Here is a 26,798-nt window from a genome sequence, read left to right as displayed (position 1 = left end):
CAACCCCCTGTTTTCTTTATCTCTCTGTCTGCTAAAGAGTAATTACCAGAGCTGTTCATTAATTACACATTTGAGTTCCTGACCAGGCGTCATGGTGCTTCCTGGGCAGGTGACTGTGTCTGTCAGCTTAATCCAATTTTAGCAACTCGCGTGAGGTTTGTGATTTGTTCAATCAAGATGTCAATTTGTTTGGCATGCCTCATCCCTTGGCCACCTCCAAGCTCTTCACAGAAAGGAAAATTAGAGTATCCGTCAGCCGTCCCTAAGGGTCCTGCCTTTGGAAGATGTAGCGTCCTCCCACTTTGTTGACAGACCTGGCGCCCGCCTCACTTGTCACTGTAATTAGTTTTGTTTCGCCACCATTGTTGCTCTGCAGCCCTGTTTTATTGCTGCGTAGCTCCGTGCCGCCGGGGCTCATTTCACAGTGTTGTGTTAAAGTGGGCTGGGTTTAAATACCCCAACATGAAAAAAACAAGTATTCTCCACAACCATTGATTTCTCCTGCTCTCAACAGCTTGTAATAAGCAAACATACTTCTTGTGTCCAGCTCCCTGCTTACTCGTGTCTCTCCACAAAACAACAATTACAGGCCAGTGTCCGATTGATAAATCGAGGATGGCTTTAATAAATCAGCGGGATAATGCTGTATGCGGCTCGGTGAAGATGAACGAGGCCATGTTGGGTGGGGTTGGGGGCTTGGCCCAGCATGAACGGTCTAGCTGTAAGTGCTTATCCTGTGTGTAGCATTTTAGCAACTTGGTAACAGGGTAACTATCATTTCTTGCAGTAAAAATACTACATGCAGTACAAACATAGGAAGTATTTTAACATCATCTGCATTCTCACATATTTGAGGGAACTTTACGTTCGGGTTTATGTACTAATCTATAGCACATACTCCCACAATTGTATATTACCAATGCAAAAGAACACAATTGGACATCTGCATTAATATGTCACTGTAACAAAATACAGTACACACGTCTGGAGCATTTCTTAGCTGGAGTTCAGAAATGCTGGATAGCGTTAAAGTCCCAGTTGTGAGGGACCTGGCTTTGTGCACAAAGACACATGAAGTTGAATTAAAAACTGGAAGCACTCTGTTGTCCAAAATATCACGAATGCTGCAAGATTAAGATTCCTCTCGATCTAAACTAGAAGGTTAGATTAAATTGTTTTTGAAATATTCTTTTTCCAATCATCCCCACTAACTTTGATGTGAGGTGCACATGAGAAATAGAATTCATGCAGTTGGTCCCACCCAATGCTTTTTATACTCTTCATCCCTGACTTTGTTATTTGTTTAAGCCTCATATAAACGGTGTTTTACTGGTGACCATATGATGGCAGCAGTGTGGTTTCACTATAATCTTTCGTGGCTGACATAACGGAAACGTAGTCTAAACCTAACTAAGTTGACTTTGTGCCTAGACCTAAACCAACCTGTTCCATTTACTTTAATATGTGTATCACACCTGGATTAGGTAGGTGCCACGATTTCTGACGATGCTTCTGTCAGAGGGCAGTAATCACCTGATGCGTTTAGGCAGGATGACTTGTTTGAACCGCAACTCTTCAAGGCTTTCACTTCAAGAAAACACACACTTCAATCAAGATCTTGCAGTTTGCTCTAGCTCTGGACCCCTCCTCTCGCACACAGGTATCCCATCCCCCAGCAACAATAACAACAGCAATGCACCGACTAGCAAGTGGCAGCTGTGCTCAGACCGCTCTCCCGGCCTAAACTGATTCACAGCAGCCTATAATGGCTTTTACTCCGGTCTTGCCAATACCACACACATGTTGCGGGTTCATTTATAACTGAAGACAGCCTTTTAGTAATCAGATAGTGGTTCGATAAACGCTGAACTGCTGACTCCCTTGAGGAAGGCTTCTGAAGGGCGATTTACTACCTTAGTGCTGATGTGATGTCTATCCTCTGTTGGCTCTATGCGTCTGTGTATGGAGGGGCGTGGAGGCTCTTTCTGTGTGAATGGGCGTGTGCAATCCCTCAAGAAGGAATAGACAGTGTGTGTCAGTAGAATAGACTGATAGGTCCAGCTTCCCCTTTGGCTTCTCTGGGAGCAAAAAGCTGCAGGAGACAAGCAACTGATGGTGCAGCCTGCTTTGCTTCTCTGTCCTATGACAACATCATTTACACCTTTGAAAAGACACACGAATATATAATAGCATTTAGGACATTTTCATATAAATAAACATCCCCCACTTCTTAACTGCCAATGGATATAACACAATGGGGCCTATTTCATAAGAGCTTTTCCATTCGCTGCTTCCGTACCTTCGGCATCAGGTAGACCTTTTGTGGCAATAATCCTCTTGACACAGAGGAAATGGTGCATAAAAAATAAATCATTGAAGAAAACATGTTAGAATGAGTAGCAACACACGTAAAAAACACCACCTACAGAAAAATAAAGTCCAGAGTTATGATTGACAGGTGTGGCGCAGGATCAAAACAGCAATTAACACAAATTAGAAGATTTCAAAACTTATCAAAATGTATGAAATTGCAACAAAAGGGTCACAGATAATATACCTTGTCTTTGGAAGCAAGCTATGCACATTTTCCTAAATACACAAGCATGCCGCACAATGTATTCATGAGCATGAACTCATTATACAACCCGCAATATTCCTGTGCTGCTCTAGTGCAAAAGAATAATGTAAAATCAGCATATAGCACACTACCCGTGCTAAAAAGGTGCTTCTTGCGTCTTTTTGATCCCCTTGCTTCCTCTCCACAGCTGTTTATGAATAAATATGTGCATGTGTCGTCAGTTTGTGCAGGGTTTCGCTCTTTAAAACAATGTGCAGGGCAGAGGCAGGCAGTCAGCAGAGGCTGTGTGTTTTCTGCTTTTTTTTTCTTTCTCCTGTTCTGTGAAGATTATGGACACATGATGACAGCGGCACAACATAATGCAGAAAATAGAAAAAGCAGCTAAGCGCTTGTCATGCACACGACAGGGAAACTGTATGACACGTCCGCGACTACACAAACAACACAACGTATACCTAACATGCATGTGTACCTTCAGCAGTTGTTCCTGACACAATGGGAAACAATCAGTAAGAAATGCAGTGAGAATAAAAGTCCATTACACAATGTGGTTTTCTTGAATTTGCTAAAATGAGGTCTCCATGTTACCAGTGTCAGTCTTGGTGCGTGAGTTGCATGTGGGTGTTTTGTATATGGGTAAAAAGCAAAAGCAAGAATTGTGGGGAAAACTTTCAAGCGACAGGGATTCGTGTGCAAAGCTCTAAAACTTAAAGGGGCAATTCCCAAATATTATGCACGAGGTCAATTTACTCTACAGCTTGTGGGGACAGTTGGGTAATGTCATCAGTGGCTTTGGACAGGGCCTTTCAAAGTAGGCAAAACTAAAACAATAAAAAAACTAAACTATTGAAAGAATAAAATTAAAAGGGATTCTGGTTGCAAAGATGGGACATTGCTGACCATATGCCGCATTCATGTCATATCATTTAACGCATTATTACAAGCAGTCGAGGTGGAAAAATCATCAACTTCCAAATTCCGAGTGCGAGATCTTAGGACTTTCTGACAGTTATCACTGTTTCCACTTTCTTCCCAGTCTACCAATGCAATATTAGCAGGAAGTCAATTTTAGCCGAAACTTGGTATTCTCTACAAAAGATGGCCCTTAAGTCCCATGTCTAGGCTGGAAGAAAGCCATTGGTCAGGACGTTAAGCCCCAGAAACACCCAAAAAATACTAACCTCTTGAAAGATTTGACAACGTCTGGCAGAGGCAAAAGGTCAGCCATCTTTGATCTCTGTCTGCAGCCAGGTGCCCTACAGAAAAATCGCTATAGAGTTGCATTAAGTGAAACGTAGGATTCAGTATTTTGGAAGCTTGAGCCATACTAGGAGCAAAGAATCTGTGTATCTCAGCCTCTGCTGCCTCGCTTTTCCATCCTTTTGTTGATCTGTCTCCTAATGCAGATTACATTTTCGAAGCACAACTGCAAGCGAATGCACGGCCTTTTCTGCTCGCATATTAGGAACAACAGGTGTCAAATGAGTGCAGTGGAGTAAAGATATTACAATAATGTATCTGAAGTGTATACATTTTTAAATTAGGAGCAAATCCCATTCTGAGATAAAGTGCCAGTACTTTAAAACTGCGTAAGGTACATCTCTATCCACTGGTGAAAGTTGAAAACAGCTGTGTTTAGACTATTCGGTCTTAGTCTTTTTTATTTTTCTTGGTGAAGATCACCACTTATAATGAACTGTATCATTTTTATGTGATAATATTACTGTTGTGTGTGTAAAGTCCTCCTTCCCCACTGCTATAGTCTGCTCTGACTGGCATAATCTACTCCACGAGGACTGACAATAGCTCCAAAACAACTTCTGTTTACATGACACTTATCGCAAGTGAGACACAAGGTGAGTTCACACCTGCTAGGTTCCAACCTGCTGGTGGGTGGAGTCAACGTTTCCACTCATGAACCAACACCTGCCATATCTGCTCACTCGCATGCTCCAGTGGAAGCAAGCTGCTGCTGAGTACGCTTGTGTTCTTATTTCTAAGCATTTCTGGGAGTTTCATTTTTTTTACTCGTGGGTATGGTGTGTTCTATGTACAGCATCTTACTGCAGGAGCAGTGAGATGCTGCCTAAAGCACCCAAGATGGGTTACGTAAGTGTGGTGCAATCACTTGTTGCCTTTAGCAAAGTAAGTCACGATGATGTTGAGCCAGACAAACATTTGAAGAAGCAAAAAAGGCCCATGGTTTTCCAGCTGTGTCATAAATCATGAGCCGCCATCAAGGGACGACAACAGGACAAAGTCGCCAAGTATAAGGACAAGTTTGATCCACGTGTGACAGCAAAGTAAGGGTTCATGGTGAGGATTCGGGATTCAAAGACAAAAATCTACATTTTTAGAAGACCCATTTCAAGTAATCTGTTAAATGTCTTCGTAGGCAGAAATATTTGTTCAGCTCAACTGCTTATTATATTTTTACCAACCATCGCTCAAGTCAAAAAGTTCTGAAGAAAAAAAAAACAGAAAAAAAACAAAAACACGTTGGCTCAGTCATGTTTGATATTAGTGGAATGACCTGAATTTGCCTTTCCAATTTCAAACAGCTTCCTGAGTTAAAAATAATTTCAAAAAGAAATGAAAGAAGTGCTGAATAACTGTAAACAAGCGATATTACCCCAACCCTGTGAGAAGTTTTTAATATTCATTCAAAAATAGATCATTTGCAGCGCAGCACAAGGTGAAATGGTTTATTAAGAGCCTTCGCAATACTCATGGGAGCCTTTTAATGTCACCAGCTCTCTCATTACTCCCAGCCTATCACCGCCAACCTTTGTGCAAAACAATTTATCAGAAAAACTGTATTAGTAGATATTTATTTGAGAAGCCTGGGCCTTGTTATATCTGACTGTCTCTTTGTTCCTGTCAGATTAAAGCTTAGAAACAATTAAAGCAGGGAACTTTCAGTGAAATGGATTTTTCCCTCCAAGCCTGACAAGTCAGAGCTCATAAAGTACATCCATGTTCATCTGTGATCTACATCACAAGGACTGTATGTACACAGCATGCAGATGTCTCCCCATATATCACAGAGATCTTTACAGCGGTGCTTCATGAGATACTTATCTTGTAATGAGTCATCATTCCCCTTCTGCCTTGTCAGGTACATCGAGGCTCTGATCGGTCGTGGAAGCTTCCGTCGTGTTGTACGTGTGGAGCACAGAGCGACTCGCCGGCCCTTTGCTATAAAAATGATGGAGGTAGAGGCCCCAGAGGGCCGTGAGGTCTGCACCTCGGAACTGCCGGTGCTGAAGCGGGGGGAGCCGCACTAATGGGATTCAGCTGATCGAGGTGTTTCAGTTTCAACCGAGGGTTTATGTGGTGCTGGAGCTGGCGAAAGGGTGGGGGGGCTGTCGGAGCGTGTTATCGGCGGGGGGCAATTTCACAGAGCGGGATGCAACCCAGGTCCTCCAGATGGTGCTGGCTGGGGTGGGATACTTGCACAACCTGGGGATCACCCACAGACACTTGAAGCCTGAGAATCTCCTGTGCTACCACCCTGGAGCTGACTCCAGGCCGCTGGTTACTGACTTTGGACTGGCTACTGTTGGCAGCACAGGCGCGGGGTTTTCGGACGGGGGGAGAGCATGCTGGGACACACTCAGGTCCTGGGGGTGATGGCCTACATCGTGCCGAGTGGCTCCATGCCGTTTACTGGGCTTTTTCAACACAGTTCATCCTTCTTTGCAGGAATTTTAGGGGCAAAAATAATCGTCATTACTGGCTCAGTATCGCTTGGGAAAACAGGCATCCCACAATGTTGAAACAGAGATACAGAAGTAATGGTGATGTATGGGCGTGCAACACACCCAAGGACTGCAACACCTCAATACACAGAGCTACAGAAGCATAGTTTGAATGCAGACAAAGACTTTGTTTTACCTGCTATGATGTTATTATTTTTGCCCTGTCTGCTCTGGTGCTGCAGTAACTGTTGCATTTGGGCAAAAAGCCAGTCTTCAATAATCAGTTTAAATTTCATTATATTGTGTTGCAGCTGTTGCCGTGTGATTCCCTTAGTGCTCACACATGCCTTTATTTAATCTAGGTTTGCCCTCGGCTTTGTCTTTTTACAGTCTCGCCGCCGTGCCGGCACACGGGGAAAATGCTAACCATTTTCTTTCCTTCTTCGCACGTGAAGCTGAACCTGCGAAACACAATCTAGCCATTGATTTGGACAGACGAGGTTTAATATAGCGAGTGCTTCCATTTCTGCTTCCAAAGGACGTCTCCAAAACAAACAAACAAGTACATGTCCCATCTGCCATTTTGATTCTGACATCCAGCCTTTCCTTCCACAGCACAATCTGCTGTCTGTGTGTTGTTTTGGAACTAGCCAACCTTGGCAACATATGCATTTAGAAATGGCTGTTACACCTTTTTACTACACGGGAGTGATTCATACCTTAATCATTGGGGTATTATTCCTGCCAGGAATAGCTACATTATTCCATCCTTGCTAAAAAAAAACGAGCGTGTGCAGGTGTGGTAACAAGGTGATTTTCTTTCCTCGTTTTCATCCCGTTTCCTCTCTAACATTGAAAAGAACTTGAATGAATATGAGAAAGTTAGTTGTGATGTGGAGTTTCTGCATGGTTTGGCTCTGGCAGAATGCTTTGAAATGGGGAAAAGAGGGCTGTGCATGTTTTTTTTTTTCCTTCTTTGTAATTCAGCTGAAATGGGTATTTTTAACTGCCTATTCTGTCGAGCTCAGTGGTGAGTTTCGGGCTTGTTTTTTCACGCTGATTACACCCAAGGCTGGATTATTCACTGTGCTTTAAGCCTGGGCCGATTGTCAGGGATGCAGTCGGACATTTTAGTCTGGCATCCAGGAGGCTCACTTACATAGACCCTGGACTATTACCCACATGTTTATCACTGCAGTGACCACTAGCTGCACAATAGTTCAAAATCCTCCTAGAATTTATGCACGGGCTCATTTTATGTTTTCATGGTGGCTTTCGACAATAGCTCATATATGTAGGCTACAGTGGTGAAGAGAAATCCTTGGGAACAAATACACTATCATGTATTTTTAATATTTTACTTTACACAGTAGTAGCAGTAGAAGTAACAGTAAAGACATCAATCTGTAAATCCATATAATGACAATGTGAAGACATCATACATGGCTGAGCGGCAATGACGGGCTTGATGGATTAGCCATCAGTCACATTTCCACAATGACAAGATACTTATTCTCTGTCATGGGCACAGTATCCATCCTCTCCAATAGACTGACAGTACAGTTCCACACGCGGCGAGATAATAATGCTGTAATGCACGAAGAAGGTTCACAAGTATGCACAAAATGTGGACATCTGCCATCTCAAGGGTTCTTTGCGTCACTTAGAAGGGAGCTTCCGTGTGGGATGAGAACAGTTTCAGCCCAAGCAATTCACCTCTGCACGTTAATCTCGACTTGATTTGAAATGACTTGCCCACCAACGGAAAAAAGTAAAAAAAAAAGAAAAAAAAAAAGCTTTCAGATTATGAATAGCAATAGATAAATTTATTGGATTATTAGCCTTCGGATTATTTGTCAGATATACCCACAGCAGCATTAATATATCCAGCCATGTAGCACAGACTACTTTTACCTAAACTAGAAGGACTATTTAAAGAAAACGCGGCAATAACAATAGAGTCATTTATTTTTTTTATTAAAGATGTCACTAGTAATGTGATTCCATGTAAATACAATACACCAGAATGTGATTACATGAGAAAATGCAATCGCAGCGCCAAGAGAGCCTGAGAAATTGTCATGAAACCAATTCTGAGATGCATAATAGAGTAATCCATTAGTAACAATGACTTGATAGGTTGTGTGTTATTTTAGTGTTTTGTACTAGGTTGCCGGGGCCCATCGTGATATGCATTAAGTACACACACTCCCATCCACAATATGCAGTAAGGTATGAATTCTAGTGAGGCGATAGGTTTATCCTGTTACCTGGATCACTTAGATAAAACCCAAAGACCTTTGAATGTATCAGTTTACGATGCGGACGCGTGAGACAACTAAACGCTCCTTGAAACAATCTAAGGATTGTGAAATGAAATGTAGGGAAAGTGTTTGCAGAAAGGCCTTAAGGTACAGTCACCTTACGTATTTCCTCCTGCAAATATTCACACTTCCGTTCAATGAAAGTGAAGCCCACAACTTATTCCAGTGCTGGACTGACTGTGACAGACACACAAGTTGAACTTTGTTCCTCTTAGTGTGTACAGTCGGCCAGAAACACTGATCCACTGAGTTTTGAAATGGAGACACCTGCTGCTGGATTCAAACTCTGCACCATGTGGCTTTAACATGGTGCAGGGTTTGGTGTCTAGCATGAATCGTAGGTTTGTGTTTTTGCTGGATACTCGTGCGCCGAAAGTCGTTTGTTTCCACAGGTTACAAAGAGGAGCCTTTTATTTTATTTAATAATCTTTATTTTCCTTTTAAATACAGCACTTTGTACTTTGTTTGATAATAAATAAAGCTGCTATTATTATTATTATTATTATCATTATTATTATTATTATTATTATTATTATTATTGGTTTATTATTATTGTTATTATTATTATTATTATTATTAATTATTATTATTATTATTATTATTATTATTATTATTATTATTATTATTATTATTATTATTATGAGAAAACCACTGTTTAAAAGTCTGGCAAAACAACACTAGTGTTTAAAGAACACACACAACACTAAAAATACCACAGGCTCAGTATTTATTAACAGTGGTTACTTGATGTATTTATTTATTTCGTGTAGAAACTTTAGTTTATTCACTTTCTGTGGTGCTTCTTACCCACGTAGTTGCATTAACACAGGTGCAGTGCCTGCTACACGCAGGCAGGGTGGACAGCATGACTGAATCAAATCGGAGTGTATCAGTTGTGTGCATAGATGGATTATGAAAAATCCCCCATCTACCCCATTACACGTTTGTTGAATTTTTTCTTTTCATTTATTTTTTGTTTTTTTTGCACCGTTTTTGGATATTTTCAGGTAGTTGCTCAATTTGAGATGTGCATGTTTTCCTGACAATTTTGTGTCTTTAAAACAAAAACATGAACAGTAAGTTTGGAGTCTCTGGTCCATGGGGACATCTCAGGCTCCACCATATAGGCCCTTCAATAATCCATCTATGGTTCTGGGACATACGTGTCTCAGTAGCATGGCTGAAACACTTTTGGACACGATGCAAGGAAACAACCACTGAGCCGCCGTGTTACTGGAAAAAAGCTTGTTATTTGGAAAAATGCTGTTTTAATTCCGTAATCTGTGTCAGTCTGCATTTGCTTAAACATTAAATTCTACTGTGTGTTTTTGTTTCGTATTTTCTTTTGTTAGTCTTTCTTTTCACTGTTAAATAAGAGTTAATAAATTGCTTCCGTTTCATATGTAAGAGTTGTATAACAGCAGACCATAGAATATCATCACTGGGAGGCTATAAAAACGATTCAGCACTGGAGTGTAATGAAAGAGGACCAACTTCATTTTCCCAGATGGATATATAAAGATTTGGAAAGTTACTTTTCTGCTATGCAAATTAACACACAAGGGCTGCAATTACAAACATTCTTTCAAAAGTATCAGTAACCTTTTGTGTTTATTGGAGCTGAACAGGGACATGCAGTAAATGTGTGAGAGTGGGTGGGCTGGGGGGGTTTCAGCAGTAAAATGGAGGTGAGACTCACTCAAAAATGCAAACGGCTACCAGCGCCTGCCCACGAACCAAGTTCTTCTGTGTCCCTGGCATCCTCCACCTCTTCCCTGCAGCATTAGCAACAAACACACCATTCCCTCTACAGGTGCAACAGCCCCCCGCCCCCCGACCTAAGGACTCACAGTGCATATTCACACTGATGTGTTTTCTCAATAGCAGGAGGGAGGTGCACTGGATTTGGGGAGGGTGGGCGAAGTCGGAGAAGGTGGAAGAAAAAGGAAGGAAGAGGGAGGGAGGTGTTTGTGTAATGCGTGCGTGTGTGTGTGTGTGTGTGTGTGTGTGGGGGGGGGGGGGGGGGGGGGGGGGGGGGGGGGTGTGCAAGCATAGCAAGGCAGAGGACAAGGTGTAGCCGTGGGGCTTTTCACACCTTATCACTCACAATCCGTTTGTAGCATGTAGGACAGAGCATTTCCCTCGAACTGGGGTGTCTTATCTGATGTGTATGATAAGTGGATTCCGCTGTGTGTGTGTGTGTGTGTGTGTGTGTATCCACGTGCTTGCATGTATGTCCATGTGTGGCGGCCTTTTGTGTGTAAAGCACAAGTCCTTGCATTAGTTGAGTCAGACAACAGCCTGGTTGTCAGCCCTTTGTATTCTGCTGCTGTGTTATTACTGAAACCACACTTTCTAGACCCAACCCCAACATCTGAATGTCTCAGCAGCAGCAGCAGCAGCAGCAGCAGCAGCAGGGCGACCTGGGATGATGGTTAGCTCAGTCTGCCCCCTAGTGAGCATCCGGCGAACAAACCCAGCCTCCACTTGGCCGTGTTGTATTGTAAATGAAAGCCCAATCTCTCCTGCATCCTGGTATTGATATTTTGATTACTGTGGTTTAGCTGCGGCTTTCGCCTGAATTAACAACAGGCCACCCCCTCCTCATTTGGACTCGTTATGATGAGGCATATTTAAACTTGGCATTGTTGCTCTGGAAGACGCTGCCAGGTGAGGTGTGAGTGAATTGCGAGGCAGTAGTCCTTGTGTGCAGCAGTTCATTACTCAAAAGTGCATTATCCTCATGATCACATTAACATAATCCAACCTTCCAGTGTTTTTCTTCATTTGGTGCAATTAAGGCTTTGTCAGGTAAAGATGTAGCGCGCTGCAAACCCAGTCAGCGGAGCCTCTCATTCACTCTAACAAGATGTTGCTCAATAAGCAAAGCCCTTCAGGTTTCTCCACCGCTCATGCCATATCTGCACTCCACCAGTCTACCCCCTCTCTACCCCCCTCCTCTTCCGCTAGCTCTCTGCTTCAACAGTGATGTATAACACCAGCCCCTCGCTCCCTTCCTCCAAACACAATAAAGCCTTAGTGTATTTTGACGTGAAAAATGTTTGAAATAAGGGAAAGAGATAAACTTCCTGCAGGTGGCTCTGCTCCAGGAAGACAACACAGTTACATCAATTCTTTCTAAGGGAGGCAAACTGTTGCTACCTCTCAGCTGTGGCTTATATATTTTATTTATTTTTTTGTTACCACCTAGTTAAAGCTACACCCTCTCTCAAACGTAGCCAGTCTGTATTAAACATATGTTTTCCCTTCATTCCCATATGTCAAGGACAAAAGCCACGGCAAGCTACGGCTGCCACCAAATGTGCATTTCACGGCACGTTAATGAGGAGCCTCGCCGAATTGCCACCAGAGCCAGATGAAGAGGAAAGTCAGACTTGTTAGTGGTGGAAGCTCAATCAAACAGCTTCCCCCCTTCCCAGGGAAAGTGACTGTCACTCTGTCTGCCTCTCAGGTGTGAAATAACACAATGAGAAGAAAAGTTTGAGTGAGGGGCATTTTTATGACTGGTTTCGGTGGGCTACTGTGCACCCGCGCCTTTTCTTCAGTCAGTGCACCGTGAGAGTAAGCGAGTCCTCCTGCTTCTTTGAATTCCTCTCACCGGCAACAGTCTTGCGATTGTCAATTTCATGCTTGATTAATTGTCATTACTCGGAGAGAGACAAAAAAAGAGAGAGAGAGAGAGAGAGAGAGAAATGCATTTCGGGATTAAAATGGAGAGCGAGACCTCCCGAAAGAGTGAGATTTGGTCTTTGCGAGGTTGATTGGAGAATGAGGGAATTTTGCACACGGATTTTACAGTATTTAGCTTTTCTTCCCCTCAGCCTGACATGGGAGAGAAATGTTTAAACTGTGGAAATGTTTGGGCATCTTAGAGGCAATAAAGTCCGATACAAGTGATTAAGGACGACACCTTTGAGTTGGGCTTATCTTTGTGTTAAGATTGCGATGTGGTCTCGGGATTCCTCGAATGTCAGCTTGGGTAATGACAAGGCAAATTAGGATACTTGGCTTAACAGAGACCTAAACACCCCAGCGAGGCTCATAGTGTATGTGGTGCCTTTATTGTGAAGCTAATGCCGGCTAGGAATAAACATGCACCCAAATCCCGCTCTCAGGCCGGTGCCATTCGACCTCCCAGGCTTTGTAGTCACACAGCCAAGACTGCCGCTTCCCTTTGCCCAGTGACACTAAACTTTCTTTGAGTTTAGTTCTGGTTGTTAGGTCTGCAGCGCACAGGGATCACAGTTTTATTGCTTAGTTAGAATAAAATTTTGCATCCTGCTTAGCAGAGCCCTGGACATACACATGGGTGCAGACACCTTGTCCACATGCAGCTGATCTTTTTAGAGCATTGGACACTTCCAGAGGGTGTTTATGTGTACAGGTTAAACTGATGGCAGTCAGTCTGTTCTTCCATTCCACACCCTTGGTCTTCACTATCCAACCTGGCCAAAGACTTTATCTGCTGGCGTTGGACCCAGCTACCCGCATAATAGGCGACCAAGCCATACATCACCCTCGGGTGGTCACCATGGCAGCCAGCTACTCCATGAGGAACCTACATCGGTCTATTTCACAGGACCTTAGGCAGCGGGCATCACTTAGCAGCCCCGTGATTTCTGGTAATGCCAACAGTGTGCGAAGGGGAAAAATAATGTCCCTGGAAAAAAACTGGACCGACTGGTGCCATCAGACACCATCGAGCCTGAGGACTCCAGGAGCATCGGTGGCGTCCAACCAACGGCCAAAGACAGGGTGGAACCAGCTGCCCCAGCTTTTTTGGCAGCTTGTGTACTGTGACAAAGAAATGCTTCCTTTTTTTTCTCTTAGCTTCAGTCAAGCTTCTCTAATAACCCAGGTTCGCCTGAAGGCAGATTCCATCTTCTATTAGTTACCCGTGATTGAGTTAAGTGAATCTCTTTTAGTTCTGTAGCCCAGACTTAGGCTGAGAAAGAGCTGTCCACCTCCATGAGGTCTCTAGCCCCTGGTTATTCACGCAGCTCACACTAATGAGTTGAAGGTCTCATCTAGATGATTATGAGTCACCACATTACCTGCCCGTGAAGAGGTTCATGCCAAAAGACGAGAAATTCATCATTTGAGAAATGGGAGATAATCTTAGCAAGGAAGGTGTAAAGGTAGAAGACAACCTACAATCTCCACCATGATTCTTTCCCCCTTTTTCTAAGCTGAATTTGAACTTTGTACCAACACACACATTTTGAATCTTCCTTTCTGTTGTCACTCCCACAGTCCCGTGTAAGCACTGGGAGCACAATCCAGATATTTGGTGACAGGCGTGACTCTCAGTTTAAATAGCTCTCTGTTCTCCCTCAAACATTTTTGCAAGCTGTAAACAACAGCCATTTGAAAAATAACCCTTGTGTTTCCTGTGAGAGGTTTTAAATAAAAATATGAGTATGAAAAAGTTTTGAGCGTGTCTTAAAAAGCAAGTAGGAGTCAGCCTAAATCATATCCAGCAATATCACATTATATATATATATATATATATGAATGATCAATAGATGACTAATAAAGACACGGTGACTTTTGTTGCTGTTGATTTGTCTCTCTGGATATTCACATTGGGCAATAGTGGTAGCAACAGTAGATTTTTAGTGAAACTAGTGCTGCTGCTGCTGCTGCTGCTGCTGCTGCTGCTGTCATTCAGAGTTTGGTTGAACACACATTTCTCGCTATTCTCACAGATACAATAAGACTTTGTCTCTTACTAAAGCGTGAACACGGATGGTGTCATTGGAGGGAAGGCTCGCGCATTATCCTTCCGACAGACGAGCGCCGTAGAGTTATCAGTGTCTCTGAGCAGCCGGACACACTCGGTGACCTGTTATCAATGTCCGTTTGGGAACAAGACGGGAACCGCCGATGCCTTTTCGAAGTGACGTGTCAGCAAGTAGAAGTCCTGAGAGAGGCAGGATGTTAGTGGGCATTGAAGGGAGGTCCTTAAACTTCTGTCGTCTTTCTTTATGTTGTGATTCTGCTTTAAACAAGCTACTGGGTTTTTTCTCACCCAGGATGATATATGGCCTCATGTGTCTTTTCGTGAATGGTTTGCACTCTGTTATGCAACAACACCATATCTGCTGTTATCAAATGATGTCAGACTGCATGGGCAAGGGAGTGGTGAGTTGTTATGCATTTTTATTTGAAACTCTGTCTGCAAACAAAATTCCACTTCCAGACTGATAAAGAAATGTGAATTGAATTTTACCAAATAGAAGTGAGCAATAATGGAAAGTGGTCTTTTTTTCCCCCCCTGCCTCCTAACTATGATTCAGTTCTTAGTGCCATTATCTTTCAAACTGCAATAACAAACTAACTGTCTCTTCAGTGCTTTGTCCATTTCATTTCTGCACACAGACTAATTCCATTGTCTTCAGTCATCTCAGTGGCTTTGCAGTGGGCATTGAAAGCTGCTTCATCTCAAGGAAATTCGCCATATGCAGTATTTACTTGGAGCCTTTCATGGAGTACTGCACATAATCCTTGTATTATTTTAGTCAGTGATACTTTGTGATTATTCTGCAGTTTATTGTCCACACAGCCCAGACGAAAATGCAATCCCATCAATAACGGGTGCAAAACAATCTGCCATTAGCTGCGGATCAGCTTTCGGGTTATTTGTTTGACTCCTCTACCTCATGCAGCAGCCCACTGGCTCTAGTCACAGAGGTTCACAGGCTCTCTGGGAAACTCTCATGCTTTTTGCATAGGTGAGCTGGATTGTCCTCCTGTAGCTTGTGTGGCAGTTGGGTCAATGTCTTTAGTCTCAAAGAGTTGGTCAGCAGGGCCGAACAATTAAGAAAGCAAAGATTGCAGGCGATTGCTCTCTAACGCAGTGCATGAGGACTGAAAGTCTCTTTTTCTTCTCTTCTGCTGCACGCAGCAGAAAACCAAGGTCTTATTTTCTTTATCTCTGGCCTCACTTGAGGAGATCGTCTGCTGCTCAGGACCCTGAAACATGAGGCAGCAGATCCACTTGGCTCTTGTACGGAAGAGGACGTTGAAGTCCCCGAGCTCATGTCCTGGACAGGATGTAATAAGGAACATTCGGGTCCCTCCCCCACAGGGCCGACGCCTTCCTTCCCTCCTCATGTTTGTCTCCACATGGTTGGAGCGTTCAAGGTAAGTGCCTCTTATTTCTAAACACCCAGTAGATTAAATATTGGAGTATTTTGTGAGCTGCTGCGTTGAGATTATTTTCCTTAAACAGCAATTACAAGTCCACTCCACCTTAATGATTTGAGAGGAAAGAATGGTCCACATTCTAGTCAGTAAATTGCTTTCCTCCTTTCTTTTTTTTTCTTTTCTCCAGATGAGCCTGCTTTTTGCCACTGTCCTGTTATTGTGCTGCAGATCCGGCGCCACAGGAACACAAGGTGCGTCAATACTTTTCTCATTGAGGATGCAATAAAAGTAAACTGTCTCATTATTCTTCCCACTCAGAAATTCTCATTTAGATTGTGGGCCTGGATCCCACCAGTTGCCACTCAAAATTTGTTCTTGTCATGTCCTTCGGGCTGTTTTAAATGCAGTGCAGATTCAGACACTGTGGAACAGCAGGTGGTGTTATTCACCTCCAGGAAGCATTGCAGCCTGTGTGTCATGTTGATAAAATGAAAAAAATAAAAATAAAAAAACACAAAAGGCTATAAGTATAATACCCACTGAAGGCTCAGTGAAGTACCACACTCTCACGATGTCTTCATAGTTCATGCACTAAGTAACTTTTTTCTAATTTGTTTTTCAAAAACATTTAGCAGAGGTATGATCACAATGTGGAGAGATGATTCATCCAGCCGCTGTCCCCTATATACTGATGCTGATGGTCCTTTTGTGTCCAGTATTTGATGTCTTGGGTGAATTGAGTCTCGTGCCACAGCTTGAACTCCAAAAGCTGCATATTGTAGTATTACAAAACACCGTTTGACATTTAGGGAAATGTGCCTAATTAGTTATTGAAGAGTTTGATAGGTTGGTTGATAGTCGATAGTTTCATGTCTTGACCTGAGGACAACACATTCTGACTGTTCGGCCATTTTCAGTGTTAAGGCAGCATGACTGTTGGAGTGATTAGTGCTGCTGCCTCACGCTTAGAAGGTCCCCGGTTCAAATCCCGGCCGGCTGTGTCCTTTAGGTGTGAAGTTTGCATGTTCTCCTTGTGTTTGTGTGGGTTTCCTCGCTCGGTCCAAAGTCATGCAAAAGACTTTAGTCAGGCTCACAGTCTCACTGTGTGACATATTTCTTTATTCTGAGGCAATCGTGAGTTGAGAAAATTCACTGTTGGTTTTTGTGTCTCTAGAACAACATTACCCTTTATAATATATTATCAATATAGATGAGCAATAGGATCTATATTGAGCAACTTGCCAAAAGATAGGACCTGACTCATATGTTACAACCTCATTTCCGCCGTGGAGAACAACCTACAGAAATGCGGAAGAGTTGAACTCACACTGTTCACGCATCTGGAGAAGGAACAAACACACAAAAAGAAAGAGAGAGAGAGAGACACGGAGAATAAAAATACCAGCAACCTTTTTGTGAAATTATAGTGATTTCAGAGATGGTTTGACTGTTTTAGCTGACTGTGAGAAGGTGAATACAAATACAGGTATGGAAGGAATTTCTATGGGATTCATGTGGCCTCAAAATGGACTGGAAGAATTTCTAGTGGTTATATTTCTCTAAATTCTGTGTCTACCGTGTGTGAATATAAGTGGTGTAGACGTCCAGCATGTTGGCCTCCAGACTGTAGCATGACTCAGATCACACGCTGCCTTCAAATGGAATTTCTGAGCTCATGCTCCTGATATAGAAAGTCAAGTACAAGATGTACACGGTTTTCAAGTGGTAAATTGTGAGAGCACCGTTGCTAGGCAACTGACAACAAAAATGGCCGTAGATGATTGATAGTTCTGTGCGGTTTTATTTGGCTGGTGTCTATTTTACCTACAGACCATTCGGATCACGAATGCCGAAGTCAGGGGGTCAGGAGCTGTGGAGAGTGTCTGGCAGCGGGGTCACATTGTGCTTGGTGTACTGAGGAGGTGAGCGCCCGCGGAAACTCTCTTTGCCCTTTTCTTTAGAGGGGGCATCGAGGATGTGTAGTGTTCGGGATCATGAAGAATTTTGTCAAGGCTCCAGTTCCGTTCCTTTATTTTAATTTGTATATAATTATTATTTTATGTCTATTGGGCAAAACTGTGAATGTTGTTTTAATCCATTCGTTTTTTAATGAGTAATTAACGGTTTTTCTTTTCATTTTTGATGAATATTTATTGTACATTTGTTGTCATTTTGTGTCTATTTTTTTGTGTTTTTTTTGTAGCTCAGGCGGTAAAGGCAGACGTCCACGGACAACGGGGTCAGTGGTTCGATCCCCGGCCCTAGCTGTAAGTCTCCCTGGTCAGGACACTGAACCCCTAACAGCCCATCCCCCTCCCCAGCTGTGCAGTGCTGGTCCAAAAAATAAATAAATAAAAATTAAAATTGTAAATATTGTGTTTTGGGTCATTCTTGTCTGTAATTGTGGTAATTGTATCTCTTTTTGGACATTTTGTGTCCGTCATTTACTGGCAAGTTTTTAATTTTGTGTGTCTTTTAGTCTTTTATTTGTTTAACGGCTTTTAGCCTATTTATAGACGTCTAATGTGTGTAATTTTTCTCTACATTTAGACTTTTGTGCATGTTTTTGTGGATTTTGTGTCTATTTTGGACAACTTGCGTGTCTCTCTGGCCATTTTGAATCAGTTTTTAGTCAATTTTTTACTTGACATTACATGTTTTCAGCAACATATTCACACATTCTCACTGTCATTACTAATATTTGTTTATGCTAATCACTCTTTTGTGCTCTGACTGACTATTTGTAGCGTCATTCAGTCTTTACCATATTTAAATTTTGATCAATTTGAATTAGTGTGTTTATAAAGGGCTTAAACTAAACCTAAACCCACGTCAAGAGCTTTCCAGAAATGGAGGAGCGCTGTAAAACAGCCAGGGCTCTGCTGAGGAGGGGCTGTCCTTTCGATCACCTCAGGCCAGGTGGGTGTAACAACAAGAGCATAAACTTTTGAATTTGCTTTTGACCAGGTTACTTTTTATGATTTTTTTAAAAAAATCGTCCACTCATGTTTCTATCAAGAAGTTACAGAAGGTTTTATCATAATATCTCAGCTCACAGAGGTGTATTAAAATTCCTGCATAGAAAAGTGATTGGAAAACAATGGCCCACTAATTCAAAGTACTGCTATTAAAAGACTATTTCCACAGGCAAGTCCCATTATTGCGATTGTGATCAGGTTTCCTACAGACTTCAGTAGCATAGACACTGTTCTTCCTGAAAAAAAAAAAACCTAGTTTGAGTTCATACATTTTTTATCAGTTATAATAAAAGCCAAGGTCCTACTAACAAATAGGAAGCATTAGGGTTTGTGGGCAATGTAGCACTACCAAAAATTACAACAACAAGCTGTTTGTTTTGTGCTTGGACTGATCCTGTCTATGGAAAAATATAGAAAAATCATTAAAAGTATTAGAAAAATGTTACCAGATAGTGATAATATTTATCAATTAACTATCTATTGTAATTTTTTGTTACATTTACTTCCCTAAACAATAGTCTGAAGGCTGCTGTACTTTGAAAACCTCCACCGTAATATATATCATATATATTAACGTGAGAGACATACAACATCTCTTTATTAATTCGGATTTGAGTCTAAAATCATCCAGTATAACAAACTCAGATGTTAGAATCAGCCTTACACCCTGTGAGCGTGCCCTACTTAATAACACCCGCAGATACCAATTACGGGTATGGCTGTGAAATTATTCTTCCATAATTTCCCATTTGCAAGTGAACCCCAGAGCTTTGAGGTGAAGTTCAGACGTGTCGATGGCTACCTTATAGACCTGTGCTACCTGGTGGATCTGAACTTCACCATGGACTGGACTCATGGAGGAGATGAGGAATTTTACCAGCGACTTCAAAATCAGTCTGTCTGCCACAATTTCCTTTTTCTTTCTCACCTGAAATGTAGGTTAGAATCGTTTCTTTATACATTCACACTCTGAATACCCCTGTGCCACGTTCACACAATTACACACCTGGGAGCTGCCCGGGATGATCATAATTTTACCACTGGTCTTTGAGCAGCACCACTAGATTGCCGTGTATAAGTTAAAGTAATGCAGCCCAGTGGGGAAGATGACCACAGTACAGAGGTTTGTTTTGTTTGGGTGGGTGTTGTGTGGAGGAAGTGGAAAAAACTGCAGACAATAGAAGAAACTGATATTTGAAGATGGAGAAACTGCACCAGTCAGATTTGGCTGTATTTATAAAAATGTACTTTATTCATTTGATATTGACAGTCCAAAGAGCATGAAAGCATAAAGTTCCGTTCATCTGCAAAAAATGAAATAAGCACAACAGTAAGGAGGTAATTCTAAAACACTTTTACTGACCAATCGACACTGACTGTTTTGTGTTGTCTGCGGATGGTGGTTTCCACTTAACTGGAGATGGCAAACTGGTCGGCATTGCACTTCCCAATGATGGAAAGTGCCACTTGCATAAAAAGTTGTACACCACAGAATGGACCTCTGCATGGGTAAACAGAGTGGAAGCCCCCCCCCCCCCGACCTTGTATTTATCCTTTGAGTCACTTTGAGTCAGTTAGTTGTACTTTTAGATTAGGTTTAGGAGGTTTTGTCCACTTAAAGTCACATTATGTCTGTGTTTTGATTTGGTCATTTTTGCAGCTCTTTTGGAAAGTTACAGATTGTTGTTCATCATTTATTTAGTTATTTTAGTTATTGTCTTTTTGTCGTTGTTGTCCATCTCCTGGTCTCAATTCTGTGTCTTTTAACTTGGTTCTTTCAAAAACAGAATATGAACAGTAACTTCAGAGGTTCTGGCCCACAGACCCTCAAACTTTTGGGCTCCTGGGCTGAGCCATGCCTGTGCTCCATAAAGCTTATTTTTTTGTTAGTGTGGCAAAAATACTGCATGGTTAAGTTTTATCACACTTATCATTAAGTTTTCCAGAACCAGTCAGCAAGCAGCAAATAATAAAACATAAAAAAAACCACAATGACAAACTTAAGCTTACAAAGAAGTTTTGAAGAAGGTCATTTTGTAGATCAAGAAGATATAGTCCTAAGGAGTTAGCACTAATTAAACGAGACCAGAAAAAGGACTAAATGTCTGTAACATTTGTTTTAGTTGGATAATAATCTTCTACAGGCTTTCCGCTTATTTATTTGGTAACACTGTAGAAATACTTGCTACGGTGGTGCAGACGTTACCTGCCTTTTGTTACGAAGCTCTTCTCTCTTTTGGAATAAAGATTATTAGGGTCGCTTTGTGATACCTTGTGCTATATTTGCAGTCCAAAAACATTCAGATCAGTCGAACAAGCCATCACAGCAGTGTGCGTGTTTCCACCCTGTGGCATGCTTCGGGTAGCTGTGGACCAGAGGAGCATACAGTGTTTATCCTATTGACCAGTTATTGCAGCGCGTGCTAAATTGATTCCCGCCTGCAATCCTAGCAGTGAAATAGAGGTCCAGGCTGCTGCAGACAGGAGTCAAAGACAGTGATTTAAAGGTCGGAATCAACAGCACAGTTCCCTGGGTAAAGAAGATGCTGACAGGCACACCCTGATGGGAAACAGCTGGAGTGTTTGTGGAGTAATCCAAACCAAAGCGTTCTTCTCTTAATCTCTTTGTGTTTGTGTATCGATGACTGCGTGGGTGTGTGAGTGTGCTTGCACCTATTTATATGCTCTGGACTGTTTGGCTTTGTGTGTCTGTGTGTGTTAAACATGAGAGTGTTATGTGTTTAAACCTTATTGCAGTCCAGGCAGTTGACAGGTGAATTTATGTGAATATATATATACATTATTAATGTATTTCTGTCTGAATAAATGGCCACGCAAGACTCAAAATGGATGTGCAAGATGCAGGTGTCGCTCATCTCTGAATGGTACTTATTTGTCTATTTGGAGGAAATGGAAAGCCTGTCAGGGAGAGTGAATGAAATGAGCAATAGAAGGCAGGAAAGGGGAAGGACAGCAATGGAGGGAGAAGGAAGAGCATGCTCAACTACTTATTACTCACACACACACACACACACACACACACACACGTATATATTCATCCACTTTTCATAAATGCTTACATTGGTGCTACGATGACCTGTTTTTAATATACTAGTCAATGGAAGTAAGTAGCTGTTACAGTGGTACAGGGGTGGAGCCTCAGTGTTTCACCTTTAAACCACTTTTATTGAGCTTTTCCAAAAAACTCACAGGCTAAAGTCACAACAGTCCTCAGCATTAAAACTGCATTAATAACTTTAATGTAATAGGCAGCACTGTTCTCCTTGTGTGGGTTTTCTAGATGTTTGATCACCGTAGGACTAAAAACCCTAAAGGCACCTTAACCAGTTTTCAACTTGTTTCTTATGGCTCTGGTTTTGCTCTAGTTGGCTAGTACAGGTATATTAATGACATAAAAAATAGGCTCCCTTTATCTTATTGCTTCTGGCTGGAAAATGCCTCCAGATGACATCACTAAGAGGATGATGTCAGTCTAGATGATGTCATCGTGTTGCTCACACAGTGGAGGTTGTAGTTTTGGTTTCAGGAGGATGACATCAGATGACATCAGATTATGTAATCTGAAGGAGTTTTTCAGAAGGAAGCAGAAACACAAATGTTAATGTCAAAAGCAAATACAAGTTATTATTACATATATGTTTTTACTTTTATTTTTTAAAAGTCTATTTAATTTTTCATTTCCACTGGGCACTGTCATTTTTATCAAAAAAAAAAAAAAAACTAAATCTGGAAGGATTTTTTTGGAGGACTTTTTTTAGTGGCAGATGAATCCACATTAGATGCACTATTGAGTATTTAAGAAAATGATATGTTTCAAATTGACTTGCCCAAGGGCATTATTATTTTATGCAGTACAACTCTAAACAACAGTGGAGGACACATAGGAATAAACTAATGTATAACGGGTTTGCTAACACAGACAAGCCTCACTTGCATCAGTGGTTTTTTTTTGGGGGGGGGATTAGTTGACAACATATATCTTTTACCATTAGAGGAAGATGGTTTTTAACTTGGACCAATTCAAGTATCTATCCTTTAACACTATACGTTTAGTTTGTTCATGCCAATACTGAAGTGGAAAATATTACATATATAAATAGTTTGTCAGTCTGTCAATACGGACATTGTCATATGTTTACGTTGAGGATTTGATGCTTTGACATCTGGCAGATAATAATCGAAGCTTATAAAGTAGGTGGGGTAAACTCGCTTTATACAAAGGTCATAAGCCCCATGTGTGTAGCCTCATGACACCTCCTCATCTTTAACTGCTCCACTGAGTGCAGGCGCTGACCTCTGAAGGTGTTATGGAGGACTGCAAGCTGCCGCCGGGCTATCACATCTCCTACCCCTCACTCTGGAAGGACCACAAGCCAAAGTGTGGCGAGCCGTGGAGGAGGTGCTCCAATATCTCCGCGAGTGATGAGGTGTGTAGCCGTGTGGCTGGCTCTGTGTGTGGTAAATTGTGTAAGTGCTGCTGTTAGCATGTGGCCATTTGTCGTTGAAGTGAAGGTAATGCTAATTATGATTACCTCATTAGTAGAGCATTATAATTGTACTCAAGGAATTCTCACCTCCCCTCTAGGTGAGCTTTAATGCGAGCGTTACAGCCCCTCTGCACGTGACTGCTTCACAAAGACCACCGCGTGTTGTTATTAAGCCCCAAGGCTTTAGTGAAGAGGTTGAGGTCCTGCTGAGCCCCATATGCAAGTGCTCATGTCAAAAGGATGCAGTCCCACACAGTCCTTTGTGTAGCCATGGTAATGGTACTCTGGAGCGTGGTGCATGCAGGTAGGTGAAGTCTCATGATGGGAAGAATTTTGATCAAAGATCAAGATCAATGGCCTTCAGGATGAATTTTGATAACAAGCCTAATTTCAGGAAGGAATTTAGCAACAGATATTTGTTTCTATCCTGCAGACGTACAAAAAAAAGGGAGAGTTGGCACATTTTGTGAATGCGATCAAGCAGAGTCGGGTGAAGTGGTTGACTTATATCCAATTCGCAGTGAAAATGCATCAGACGTTTGGACATGGGGAGTGTGTTTGTGGGAAATGTGTGTGTCATAAGAACAGAGGAAAGCCCAGCCATTTTTAATATGGCCCGTTGTGTGAGTGCAGTGATTTCAGCTGTGATCAGTCCCGAGGAGGTGCTGCTAACACAAAGACATCTGCTGTTAAATAATAGGTGTCACCTATTCGGAGAGGTGATTATGTCTCATTTCTTTTAGTCTCCCAGGGCATGACAGCTGTGTCTCTGGAGTGTGCCCGTGTCTCCCAGCATTCACTGGCCGAGTGGGTGAGTGCCCTCTCAGCTTGGAGTCTTGTCTGTCTCATGATAGCCAGATTTGTGCGGGCAGAGGGGACTGTCACTGTGGCACCTGCATTTGCCACGACAGCCGTTTCCAGGGCCCCAGTTTTGAGCTTTGCCCTTCCTGTCTCCGAGTCTGCACCTTGCACAGGTACTATGAGGTTTCTGGTACATCAAATCAAATTAAAATGCGCAAACCTGCCGCATATTTCTTCAAAGTCTGATACTTCTGAGCAAAAGTCAATCATCTTCATCGGCCTTTCGTAACCTTCATTTCTTAGCTGTAATACTGTTTCAGTTCTAATTACAGTGGTTCTTTTCCACAGAGAATGCATCTTGTGAAGGGTCTTCTCACTGGCCTTGAATCCAAATGAGTGGGAAGCAAGGTGTGACCACGTGAACCTCACTCTTGTAGGTCAGGCTGGTGTCTTAGCAACAGTGCCCTTCTGTCAAGGCCTTCACAGGTGTATGGAGGTGGACACAGTGGGCTGCAGAGTGCACTTCTTGCTGAGGACTGGACAAAAAGACACTATTAGCATTCGTTTAGCTCTTGAACGGGGCAGGCGTCTAAGAGTCTCTTTTTTTTTTTGTGACTGCTTCAATACATCAGCAACAATTTTGTCAGTTAAAGCAGCTCTATGAACTCTTGTGTAAAAACTGATCTTCTGCACATAATAAACTGTTATTACTGTCATTAATGCTCTTGGTTTCCTCTGCAGACACAAAGATTAACAAATGAGTTTGTGGTGTGCTGGAATCTAAAAGTTATGTAATACTGCTTGCATTCATTCTCATGACACTGAACGAGCATGATAAATCAATCCCAGGTAAGGTTGGAAAACATTTGGCAATTTGTTTTCTGACTTCCTGTGTCTCACAAGAATGGCCATCAGGCCCAAACCTGATCCTGATTACCGCGATGCTATCAGCCTCTGTAGTGGTTTTGGGTGTTGCTTTGCTGCTGCTATGGAAACTACTCACCAGCATCAATGACCAACGGGAGTTTGCCAGCTTCCAGAGAGAGCTGGAGAAGAGACACACGAACAGGGTGAGTCCTGTACAAACAAACCATTCTGTCAGTGTCTGTCAATCAGAGGCGGCACAATAAATGCTTTAGAATGTGGTGACATTGGTGCAGGGACATTTTGACAACTAACAAAAAAACATGAAGCAACAGGACAACACTGTGGTAGCATGGTGAAAATATCGCACCGGGTGACTTCTTTGTGCTAAGATTACAATAGCAAATGCAAAACTCTTTCTTGATCACCTGTGCCTGCAGGTTAGCAATGTGAGACAAAATGAATGTCTAGCAATAACTATGCAGAATGACACTCGTTTCCACTTTGTTGCAGAGGGACAACCACATATACAAGAGTGCCATCACAACAGTTTTCAACCCGAAATATAAAGAACAGTGATAGCAGAGATCTACTTTTAACTCAGAGTCCCCGTTGTGCAGCACAATGAAACAGCATCTTTCAACCTACTGCTGTCAGCAGTTGGTCCAACTGTTTTTGGTGGGGGAGTGAAACAGATGTCGATGTCTGACTTGCTCACCTTTGATCTCAATACGCAACCCTGGACTGCCGGTCTCCAATCTTTCCCTTCCCTGTATGCGATATATGCACACAAATTCAAACAGCACAGAAACTGCTCCTTATATAGGGTTATCTGTCTGTTAGTGCTCCCACATCATTAATTACACATAGTGTAATATTTTGTAAGGCATTTATACAAAGAAAACCTCCCACATATCCTGATGGGTGACTCAGCTATGCAATTTGGGTCTCAGAAAGCAAAACATAGTGAGGGGAGCATTCTGCAATATGCATTACAATGCATTACAAATCATAGGTCTTTACATGGGTCTCCACTGCCCTCTAGATGAGAGGAGACGAAAGTGACACTCTGCTGGAAGTGATGAGGCAGCTTCCGCTATATTCACAGTTCACCACAGTCATACTACTATTTTTGACAGTGACATGAAACCCACATTCTGTGTGCTTTTGTATTCCCATGGACACCTCTGAATTCATCAAACAGCACACTGCAACCACAATATACTTTACAGGGGGGGAAAAGCAGCTGGTGTACATGCCGGCCACTTTGCCAGTGCACTGGGCTGAATCGTGTAAGCACAGAGAAACAATGGGATGTTCAAATCTAAGTGGATGTTCGGGTTTTTCCATTGCCTACAAATTGCTGCTGATGACCTTGCTGGGAGAGTTGAGCAAAGCAATATTAATCATAGCGATGCCTCCTGCACTCCTAGAGTAGTGGGCAGGCGTGCATGCAGCTTTCACAGCCAGTGGGGGATGAGAGGAGGTGGTGGTGAAGCATGAGGGAAAATGACTCCATGCGCTTCCCCTATGCAGCATTCTCTTTCTTCTGTGTCTGATCATGAAAAATGTGTAGTGCAAACATCACAGCGTCAGAGGAGGCAGAGCCCTGCCCTACCACGAGATTCATGTGTGAAGGGGGCACAAATGGGCGGTGGAGGGTGGTGACCAGCCCGACATATAGTTACATAACAAACACTGCAATCATTCTGGAAGAGTACAGTGTTGGATGTCATTACTTATTGGTCAGTGAGTGGTGTAAATAAACTGAACGGCTGCATTTGTTTTGTATCTGTGCATTTAAGCCCTTGTTGTTGAATTCACTTAAATGCAGAATTTCGCAAAAAAAATGCATTAAGACTGCAACAAAAATG

At 42.3% G+C, this 26,798-nt stretch overlaps 1 long non-coding RNA gene and 1 pseudogene across 3 annotated transcripts; both read left to right on the top strand.

Moving 5' to 3' along the window:
• The first annotated feature begins 4,406 nt into the window (after nt 1–4,406).
• On the top strand, nt 4,407–13,515 carry LOC137105067 (serine/threonine-protein kinase H1-like; annotated as a pseudogene).
• An 842-nt stretch (nt 13,516–14,357) lies between these two features.
• Nucleotides 14,358–18,109, top strand: LOC137104736 (uncharacterized). 3 transcript variants are annotated; one of them, XR_010911732.1, is made up of 5 exons: nt 14,358–14,768; nt 15,532–15,770; nt 15,961–16,024; nt 17,604–17,695; nt 17,977–18,101. It is a non-coding gene; the product is annotated as an uncharacterized lncRNA (long non-coding RNA). The 3 variants fall into 3 exon arrangements; XR_010911731.1 differs by having other exon boundaries at nt 14,358–15,770; XR_010911733.1 differs by lacking the exon at nt 17,604–17,695 and having other exon boundaries at nt 14,358–15,770; nt 17,977–18,109.
• The last annotated feature ends 8,689 nt before the right edge of the window (nt 18,110–26,798 follow it).

This window comes from Channa argus, chromosome 19 (assembly GCF_033026475.1).
Source record: "Channa argus isolate prfri chromosome 19, Channa argus male v1.0, whole genome shotgun sequence".
Taxonomy (NCBI): Eukaryota; Metazoa; Chordata; class Actinopteri; order Anabantiformes; family Channidae; genus Channa; species Channa argus.
The sequence above is the reverse complement of the archived record's forward strand: the minus strand, read 5'-3'. Positions and strand labels throughout refer to the sequence as shown.